The sequence below is a fragment of the Monodelphis domestica genome, chromosome 7 (assembly GCF_027887165.1).
Source record: "Monodelphis domestica isolate mMonDom1 chromosome 7, mMonDom1.pri, whole genome shotgun sequence".
Taxonomy (NCBI): domain Eukaryota; kingdom Metazoa; phylum Chordata; class Mammalia; order Didelphimorphia; family Didelphidae; genus Monodelphis; species Monodelphis domestica.
The window spans coordinates 5,519,435-5,530,894 of record NC_077233.1 but is presented as its reverse complement, the minus strand read 5'-3'; positions in this window follow the sequence as shown (position 1 = coordinate 5,530,894).

The following is an 11,460-nucleotide window of genomic DNA, read 5'->3' as shown; positions in this document are numbered from 1 at the left end:
AAAAAAAATATCCTTTAGTTGGAAGCTGTTTGAAATAGGTAATGCAGTGCTCTTTCATAAAATATGTCATGATTGTAATCAATTTCCTATTTGGAAAGAGTTTCTTCCTTCTTCCTGTTCCCCTGAGGTAAAATTCTAGTTTTCCCAGAAGGAGTTAGGAGGCTAATCATTGCCTAAGGAAAAAAAAAAACCCTGTTTTTTTTTTTTTGTTTGTTTGTTTGTTTTTTACCATCTGCCCTGAGGAGTGACTCCAAGGACTCCTAGCTTCTAGGTGGCAGCAATCAGCCCAGCAGAGGCAGCAACACCGATCAGTGTCTGGGCAGAGGCTGATTTAGGATCAGAGCTGGAGATCAGGAGAAGGATTTCTGGAGACTTGGGGCTGGGGATGGGTGAGGGATCTGGGTCCAGAAGATCAAGAGGAAGCAGTATCAGCAATGCCAGAGTCAGCAGCGAGGAGGAATGAAGAAGGAATGAGGAACAAAAGACTCAAGCAGTTGGAAGCTCTAGAGAAGCCATTTATTTCTTCTTCGCCAAGAGTCCTCCTAATAAAAATAGCTCAGCCAGTAGGGAGAGCAAGCAACTGGGCAAAAAGTAGTAAAAGAAAAACTCAGCAGCTCCAAAGAGAGTTGGAGTTTGCAAGAGTGGGTGGGGTGGGCAAAAAGCCTTGGCAGGAGAAATATGGCTTAAAACATTTTTTTTATCTAGGCTATCTTAAAAATTTGAGAGGTTCTTCTCCGACTAGTGGTTGCCATCAATTCCCCAAATTAAATCTCAATAATAATATTATATCTTAAGAGATTTATTAATGGTTATTAGAAATCAAGGAATAAAGAAGATGCAAAATAAACGTGCCCATGGTTGGTTAGCCATTTTTTAGTCAACCCCACTTACCACCATCAATTCTGATTCCACATCAGAGAGAGGTAACCTCCAAAGCCATGCCCTTTATCCTCTGTCTACAGGAAATATGTAATGACAGGAAGTCAGTGGGTTCTTTGGGATATGTAGTTCTTTTTTAGGGTAACAGATTTTCAATCATACAACATCTAGACTTTACATCAAGTATAAGTCCTTCTGGTATATAGACAATAAATAAAATAGAATTGATTTTGGAAAGACATTGGTTAGAATTTAGATTTTTTGTTTATGCTGACAATTTTTACATGTTTATAGGTTTTATGAATGAACTGTGGCTTAGTTATTTCTCATGGAAACATAGTTAAAAGTATTTTCCTTCATTAATTTTCTTTTTCATTTAGTTTACTTACTCACACTGCCATTTGGCACATGCCACTCTGGCTTATTACTATATTTCAATTTTATATACTTTGATTTTATTTCCACTTTAAACCACTATCTCTTGAAATTACCCTCCCAAAGTCTCCCTTTCTACTACAGTGATCAAAATAGAGGACACTGAGAACAATGTTTAGAAGCATTTTGACTTGAAAGAGCTATAACAAAGACTCTTGAATTGAGAGAATTAATAAATAAGGAAATAAATCTGTTCACAAGGTGATATGGTGGAAGAAAGAGTATTTCTCTTATAGGCAGAACACCTCTCTTGGCTGAGTGACTTGGACAGCTCAGTTTGAATCTCTATTTCCCCATTTGTAAATTAAGACTCAGGTCACTTCTTTGAGCCTCTATTTTTCCTTTTGTAAAATGAGACCATTGAACTTGATGGCCCCTATGACTCTAAAGCTCTAATCCCATCATTTTAGTAGAAAGGCAGAGACTATGGCTGGACAAGGAAATGAACATTATGCCTTTTTTGACTTTGAAGGTTTTAGTTTTTTTCCCCTTATTACAAAGAAGAGTTCAATCATAGAGTTAGGGATAAAAAAAAATGGAAACTATATATAGGGGGCAGCTGGGTAGCACAGTGGATTGAGAGCCAGGCCTAGAGATGGGAGGTCCTAGGTTCAAATCTGGCCTCAGACACACTTCCCAGCTGTGTGACCCTGGGCAAGTCACTTAACCCCCATTGCCTACCCCTTACAACTCTTCTGCCTTGGAACCAATACAAAGTATTGATTCCAAGATGGAAGGTAAGGGTTTAAAAAAAAAAAAGAAACTCTATATAATTGTGTGTGCATATAAGTGTATATGTATATGGATATATATGTATTTATAGACTATGTATTTCTATTTAATGTATATACTATGTAATATACTATAACTTATCATGTAATATATTCATATTATATTATGTCATAGAAGATTTGTCCTTTCTTTGATGCCACTTTCTAAAAAATCTGAGAATAATCTGTCTTTGTCCTTTTAGAAAGTGAATAATAAAAATTGATTAAGTAAAGTAAAACTAGAAATGAATGAATAACTCATCTTTTCTCCAAATTAAAAGAAATGTAAAGGCGAATATATACATTTGCTCTTTATAGTATTTTCATATAATTATTTTTCATCCTGTATCTACAGGTTTTCCTTCTGAAGATATTTTTAGGGGTGCAGTTTATATTCATATATATATTTATATTCATATATATTTATATTCATATATAAAGTAGCACTTTATATTCAAACTTACTGTTGTTTCTGTTGTTCAATCATTTCTCAGTAATGTCTAACTCTTTGTGATCCCATTTGGGATTTTCTTGGTTATTGGATGGTTTGCCATTTCCTTCTCCAGCTCATTTTATAGGTAAGGAACTGTGGCAAACCAGGTTAAGTGATTTGCCCAGGATCACATAGCTAATAATTTTCTGAAAAATTTTAACTCTAGTCCTTCTGATTCTAGGGCTGGTGTTCTATTTACTGCTCTATGTACCTGCATCTTCACACTTTGACAATATTTTTTTCCTCATTTAAAATAAAGTATTCTGTACTTTAATAATGATACTTCTCTTTAAGCCTAGGAATTCTTCCAAATCAATAATAACTATGTGATAGTTTAATTCCATCACTTAATTCTCCAAATTTCTCATCACTGAAGTCAAGCACAAATGGAATAGACTAGGAGCAAATGACCTCAGCAAGCTAGTGTTTGATAAACCCCAAAACCCCAGCTTTTGGGACAAGAACTCATCATTTGACAAAAACTACTGGGAAAATTGGAAAACAGTATGGGAGAGATTAGGTTTCGATCAACATCTTACATCCTATACCAAGATAAATTCAAGATGGGTAAATAATTTAAATATAAAGAGTGAAATCATAAAAGTAAATAAAAGTACACCTGCTATATCTGTGGGAAAGGAAGGAATTTAAGACCAAGCAAGAGATAGAGAACATTACAAAATGTAAAATGAATGATTTTGATTATATCAAATTAAAAAGGTTTTATACAAAAAAACCCAATACAACCAAAATTAGAAGGGAAGCAACAAATTGGGAAAAAATTATAACAAAAATCTTTGACAAAGGTCTAATTTCTCAAATTTATAAGGAGCTAAATAAATTGTACAAAAAATCAAGTTATTTCCCAATTGATAAAAGGGCAAGGGACATGAATAGGCAATTTTCAGATAAAGAAATCAAAACTATTAATAAGCACATGAATAAGTGTTGTAATTCTCTCATAATTAGAGAAATGCAAATCAAAATATCTCTGAGGTACCACCTCAAACCTAGCAGATGGGCAAATATGACAGTAAAGTTAAATAATAAATGTTGGAAGGGATGTGGCAAAGTTGGGACATTAATGCATTGCTGGTGGAGTTGTGAATTGATCCAACCATTCTGGAGGGCAGTTTGGAACTATGCCCAAAGGGTGATAAAAGACTGCCTGCCCTTTGATCCAGCCATAGCACTGCTGGGTTTGTACCCCAAAGAGATAATAAGGAAAAAGACTTTTACAAATATATTTATAGCTGTGGACAGGCTCTTTGTGGTGGCAAAAATTTGGAAAATGAGGGGATGGCCATTGATTGGGGAATGGCTGAACAAATTGTGGTATATGTTGGTGATGGAATACTATTGTGCTAAAAGGAATAATGAACTGGAGGGATTCCATGTGAACTGGAAAGACCTCCAAGAAGTGATTCAGAGTGAAAGGAGCAGAACCAGGAGAATATTGTATACAGAGACTGATACACTGTGGTACAATCGAATGTAGTAAACTTTTCTACTAGCAGCAGTGCAATGATTTAGGACAATCCAGAGATACTAATAAGAAATAACAGTATCCACAGCCAGAGAAAGAACTGTGGGAGCAGAAATGCAGAAGTAAAACATATGATCTATCACATAATTTAACAGGGATCTGATTGGGGTTTTGGCATTAAAGGATCCCTTTACTGCAAATATGAAAAACATGGAAATAGGTTTTGAACAATGATACATGTAAAACCCAGTGGAATTGCTTGTCAGCTCTGGGAGGGGGGGAGGGAAGGGGGTGGAAATCATGAATCATGGAGTCATGAAAAAACATTCTAAATTTAAAAAAAAGAAAAAAAAAAGAAATCAAGCACAGTATTCCCAGGGATTTCTTTTAATGGATTCACAGAATTTTTGAGCTAGAAGGAATATTTTTGAATAAACCAATATTGTCTACTCATTGATCAATATGAAAGCTATAACTTTAGGAAAGTCTTGCCTTCTTCAGGCTAAATATTCCCAGCCCCTTTAGATTATCCTCACAGGCAATGACCCTGAGGCCCTTCATTATCTCTGCTTCCTTTCATTTTATCAAGGTAGAAAATCTGCTGCTTAAATAACATTAAATGTTTGTTCAATTCAAATAGTTTGAATGGAGTGGCAGGATAGGATTTCCTTTGTCAAAAGCAAATTCCTCAAAGTCATACAACTTTTTAAGGGATATCTGGGACCAGATCCCCTGGCTCCAGATTTCATATTCTTTCTACTTTACCACATGATCTCTGAACTCAATGATGAAGCATTTGTCAACTTTGCTACTCTTTGATCTTTCCTTTTCTCAATAGCACCTCTCAACTCATCTCTTTGGGACTTGGTTTTTCTTCTCTGGTTGACATTTCTCTATACTCTTCTGAAAACAATTTGTGTTTAGGAGGATTGCCTTTTAAAGAGTGTTTATATAGAAATAGTTTTTGATTGACTGAATGATGGAGTATCTGGTAATGGTTCTTCCTGACAAGGTGCAGATTCTTTCATCAGGACAGATGTGGTCAAGGTAAAAACCACTTGTGTTTAGTGAGTCCTCCATTGGCCATGAAACTCCTGTCTCTCATGGATGGGGTCCCCGCAAAGAAGGGAATCATGATTTACAGAGAAAAAGAAGGGGAGAAAAGACTTCTCCCAATTGCTCAGACAGCATCTGAGACATCAAATGGTTCTTCCAAAACAGCATTCTGATGAGTTAAGTGTAAATGAATCAGCAACATAAGGATTGCATTTCCCTTGAAATACACAGGGGCTTAAAAATTAAGAGGAAAAGTGCCTGGCAAAACGTGTTTTGAATTTCTCTAAGTCCAAAAGGTTTGAAAAGCACTTCAAGATGTTTTGCCAAGCAGCTCAAAACACAACTGGGTTCTTCCATCCCATTCCTGAGCTGGTCTAGATTTTTTTCCCCCTTTATTCTGACCGTCCTCCAGTCCAAGGGTAAGGGATGGGTGGGGAGGGAGGGAAAGAGAGTTGGTAACAGATGCTTTATTGGAGCTCTTCCTTTGTTCCTGTTTATATTTTCATACAGGGCCTGTCCTTTGGTCAGTCAATCAATCTGCATTTATTAAACCTCTACTATGCTCCAGGCACTAAGCTGAGTTCTGAGGATAAAAAAAAGAAAGGCACAAGAAGGACCTTGCCTTCAAAATGCTCACCAAGGAGTGAAGATGGGCCAAAGAGGAGAATGTGGCTAGGGCAGGGGAGAGAACTTAAGGAATGAAGAACTAGAGGTCATGATGTGGATGAAGAATAGATTTGGTATCTGAAAGTAAAGTCAGGTGGAATAACAGCAAGCTGTGAACAGATCCCAGGATTTCAAAGTTCATGACTATCAAGGTCATTTGTTTGTTGGAAATGGCAACATTAATGGGATGACCATTTTTGGTTCCTCTTATGTAGCTCATGCCCACTTTTTACTGTACCCAAGGTTCTTTTGAAATCAGTGGAGAACCAAGAGCTGTATCCCTATAGTGTTCATCAGTATCAATCAGGTAATTCCAACCTGGTATAAATTTGGAAGAAGATGGCTCCTCCTTAAACTGGTGGTGTCATGTAGCCTTTGCTCCTCCTTTTAATAATAAAAGTATTATAATGAGGGGGCAACTAGATGGTGCAGTGGAAATAGGACTGGACCTGGTGTCAGAAGGACTCATCTTCCCAAGTTTAACTCTAGCCTCAGACACTTACTAGCCTTGTGATCCAGGGCAAGTCACTAAAGTCTGTTTGCCTCAGTTTCTTCTTCTGTAGAATAAGTTGAAAAAAGAAATGTCAAACTAATCCATCTTTGCCACGAAAAGCCCAAATGAAGTCACAAAATTTAGACATGACTGAAATGATTGAATAACAGTAATACCATAATGAGAGGACTCTGTTTTTGATCTGCTTCTCTGCCTGGTTTTCTGGACAAGGCACCCCTCCCAAGATTAGCTCAACTCTTCTAAACTTATCACCATGCTTCTAACTCAAGCCTTGACTGATACCACTTTATTCTGATTCCTCTCTCCTCTAATTGGAAAGCTGTAGGGCAAAATATCAAACTCCTCCCAATGCCTTCCTTTATAGAGGACAGAAAATGGCCTTTTTGGCTCACTCTATTCTGTATCTACTGTTTGGCCGTGTTTCAAGACCATAGAATGAGATGCCCCTGTGCCAGATTAACCCCTAGTCTCCTTTTAGCTTTCCTGTCCTTTTTTGGTGTGTTTTCACCCTTTAGATTATAACCTCTTTGAGGGCAGGGACTATCTTTTTACTGACTGAATGCCTAGTGCATAGCCCAGTGCCCAACATATTATAAGTGCTTAATAAATGTTTAATAGCAACTCATTTAAACTTTCTCTTCCAGTATAGTTCTCATCCTTCTCTTCTGTACATGTATCCTTTATGGAGTATGAACTAAGCATGTTGAAGGTCTTCTTGGGGCTTCCTTTATCCCTTGGTGGGTATTAATGAAATATTCAGTGTGTCCTCCTTTTAGGCCCCACACATGCTAAGTGATAAGCTCTTTCTGTTCCCACCTTCCATTTCTTGAATGCCACATTGATATCACTTACTAGGTCATCAATCGAAATAAGTAGAGATGCAATGCAAAACGCTCGTTGGCATATGGAGAGAATGGCCTTGAGGAGAGAGCGGCAAATGTCAATATCATTTATCTTATGGTTTTTGTTTCAATGCACCCGCTTCCCTGCCCTGGTAGGACAGACAACTCTAACTAAACAGTGATTGCACAGAAGACCAGGATAGGAATTGAGGGCATGAGGAAGAGGAATCGAAGAGAAATGATTATTTAATTGGAAAGACAGCATGGAGAGCAAAAGCTAATCAGTATTGGAAAGTAACAGAAACAATTAAGAGTTGAATATTAGGGGGGAAAGAAGTTGAATAGAGCTGGAGAGGAAGGGAAGAATATAATTTAATGAAATGGAATGGAATATGGAAGGAAAGGTGGAGTGGACCACATGCAGAACAGAAGAGAGGAAGATGGGGAAGGTCGGGTTGGAAGAGACCAAAACATTTTAGGCGAGAATCAGTTTCTTCCTCAGTGATGTGTGGCTACAGGTGTGGAGAGGCCAGAATAGTAATTAAGCTCAGAATGCCTTCCGAGGATTTTTGTACTAACGATTTGGGTAAAACTCCATGACTTTCCTATAACTAGCTGTGTGAACAGAAAGAACTCACCTAATCTCCATCCCTACAAATGGGCATAAGATTTCTCTAGGGGCTACCTGCTAAGGCTGTTTTGAGGCTCAGATGAAACAAGGAAGGATAAGTAATCTTCAACGGATGAAATAAATATTTGTCATCAGTATTACCTCAAGGTCAGTCCATCAATTGTGAAACGTCTATGAAGTGCCCACTTAGTGTACTGAGTGTTCAGAGCAGGCTAGTTCCACCTGTTGTCCAGCCTTTACCTGTGGCTCCAAGAAGCTGTAGCATGCATGGTGGCTCCACTCCAGTAAGCCATTTTGACAACTAGAATAAACCAGACTGAGGGTAACCAACAATCTTCAAATCTGTTGGTGAGTTGCGGGGGCGGGGAAGGGAGAGAGGTGTCTCCCCAAGGTGTGCAAAGCCTCCCCCCACCGAGGCAACGGGCAGATGGGAACAGTTTGATCCAGGGATCATGAAGGCAGTGAAGGGGGGCCCTGTGGAGTGTTTACAGCTGGTTTAATTTGAATTGGAAGAAGAAGCCAAGGTCATCCATTGGATCTTGAGCCATCCCCAGCTGTGAGCCTTCCCTTTTGTCTTGCTCCTCACCTTAGATGGCTCTGGAAGACAATGGGAGGCTTGAGACCGAGCAGATCTGCCTTGCTGAAATCCAATTCATGTAGGAATCAAAAGACATCCCAAGTGAAGTCCTTTTGGTCTTCCTTGTGTATGAAGGGTAACACCGAAGGGCCAGGCACGGTGCTGGTGGTAGTGATATAGAGAAAAGTCAAAAATTCCTTTTTCCTCAAGAAAGGAGCATGCATTCTACTGCAAGGGGACAGGTAGTGCAGGGCCAACAGGCAAGCTATTCCAAGGAAACAGGCTCTGGATAATGGCTAGAGGGAAGAATACTAGAGGGCTTGGGTGAGACTTGACTCCTTCACTCTCACCCCTCATATCTAGCTAAGCACTTGAGTCTGCGCGCCCCAGACATACCTAGAAAAACTCCATCTCCACTGAGAATATGGGTGCTGATGGCTCATCCATATACCACTAAATACTCAGAGAAATCCGTCTGTGTGCCTGCATTGAGCCCACTGCCTGAGAAGACCAGATGCTTTTGGAGTGTGTAGACACAGCCTTCCTTTGAACCACTTCTGGCTGCCCCGGTGCTTTAAATAACATGTGCCAGGCTTAATGTGTCTTCTTCGAAAGCTTTGATAATGTTTCAGCAATAAAAAGAGCAAAGCCTGGGACTTCCTCAGCTAAAACTTTCTGGGGAATCCCAAGAGATGCCCAGAGGGTGAAATGCGCCATTGGGAACATGGAGGTGGTGGGAACAGGAACCATTTTATCTGCTTCCATCCATTCTGATAACTTTCTGGCCAAATAAACAGATTCAGTAAAATCCAATTAACTGCACTCACTATTTGGATTTGTATATTTAGATTAAAAAATGAAAACGCAAATAACCTATCAGCCCGCTGAGGTACTGTTGATATAAAAAATACCTTTTGGACAAACATGGCTTGGCTGCCAGATTGTGGCCTGGAGTGCATTTTAAGAGATCAGCTCCATGCTTTCTAAGTCCGAGGGAAGTTGGACTGAACACATTTCGGTTACTCTGGATGGCAAATGAGGCCTTGGTTGGGAGAGGAATTCATACTATGCTCTTGGAAAGCTTATTTTCAGGCCTGTTTTGCAACATCTTTGGTCCTCTCCCGCTTAAACTAATAGGAACTAGAAACAATTCCTAAAGCTGAGCTCAGTGCTGGAGATACCAAGAAAATAATGAAGCACCCCTTCCCTTCAAGGGGCTTACATGCCATTGGGAAGGGGGAGGTAAGAGAAAACAAGACAGTGGGAAGAGGGGGGCCAGAGGCCTCGAGTGGTCAGGTAAGGCTTCCCAGAAGAGATGACAACAGAGCCAAGCCCTGAAAGAAGATGAGGATGTAGAGAAGCTATGTCAATGAAAGAAGACATTTGGTGCTTGGGAAGCGGCCTATGGAAACACATCAAGATGAGAGATGGAATGTCCACTTGGAGAAACAGCTGGCAGTACTCTTTGACTGCAAGGGAGAAATAGGAAAATGAGCTTGGAATTCATTCAAGAAGGGTCTCAAATGCTAGATCTACGTATTTCTATTTTATCTTGAAGGCAAGCAACATGGAAGATGGTTTTCATTCAATATGTGTAATGATTGATGGGGGGAAGAATCAGGGGGTAGGGAGATCATTCAGGAGGTTATGATGATATCTCTGGCAAGAGCTGAAGTATCTTTGGAAGGGGAGCAAAAAGGGAGAGTTGTGAACAAAGAAGGGAAGGCAGAAGAGATAGAATTTAATAACCAAGTAAATCTGGGGAAGGGAAAGGGAAAAGCCCAGAGTCTACTGTACCTGTTCTCTGCCTCTGATGCCCTGTGTTGTTTCCTTTGTGTTGGGATAGTAGGGTCCGCCCTCCTTGAGAATTCCTGTGAACTTTTTGCTGTTGAGATCCTGGATTTCATATTCATCGTTATGCCAATGTTCAGTCTTTTCTGAGCTCATGGAGGGATGCCCCAGCAATAACCAATTACAAATGGCGCCCAAGGGTATGTGATCCTTTGGTGTGGCCTCTAAATCTAGTCCTACAAGTTAGACATGTGGTCCTCTATTCCTGGACCTCATCTTTCATGAAGTCCAGGTGTGCCATGAAGGCTGCTGCGAATTCACTAGACACAATAGTTTAAACTATCCAAAGAGGTGGCATATGCATGCACATTGCCTAGCTTCACCCCACTACTTTATTCTTATCTGGGACACAAGGTTATTGAATGTGGTGGAACATTGACCGACCAACAAAACTGGAGGCTTTGAGTTCATTCCCTCCAGCCTTCATTTTATCTTTCTCCAGTACTCTGTTTCTTCATTCCTTCTGTGATCCCAACGAAGGGGCACAAGACGAGACTTTCTCAGGGACCAGGAAGCCACTCTTGGTGACAGATATAAAACCCCTTCTATTTCCATTTCTAGCTTTCTGCCTAGGCTGATGGACATGTGTCTGGGGAGGAAGGACGTGAGCAGAGCAGAAAACTTTGCAAGGTTGTGGGAAAAAGGGAAAAAACCCCAACAAGTTTGTCTCAAGTCTCCGGGTCCTGAACTCTCAATACTTTGAATGTCTAATATAATCAGGGAAGACATGATTGATCCATCAGCAGAGATTTTTGGCTAGACCTTCGGAGAGGCAGGGTTTCATTTTCTTAAGGTGATAAGGAAGAGACGAGAAATAATCTGACAGCCAGATTTACCCCTGCTGGTAGGCAGCCCTCTAGAGACATTAAGCAATGAGGGAGTGAACACTGAAACATCTGGAGAAATATGAGCAGATAACTAATCAAGGGAGCCTTCTCTGTTCTAATGTATACTGGAATCGAGAGTGTAAGGGCAATTACATCTGGACAAAGTAAGCTCCCTTTTGGGAGATCTGGAGCACAGGTCACAGAGGGGTGAAGAGCCAATCTTAACTCTTCTACTCTTCTTCCCAAGGGGATACTCTTCCAAATGATAAGAAAAATGCATTCAAACAGGGCAAGCAAGTGATCTTCTTTCCTATCTCAGTGCAACCTCAGAATAAACCTGTGAGCCAGGTTATTCCAGCCATTATTATTCCTGAAAGAACTATCCACAGATCAGCGGAAAGAACAATCTGCATGGAGTTCGAGAGATGGGATC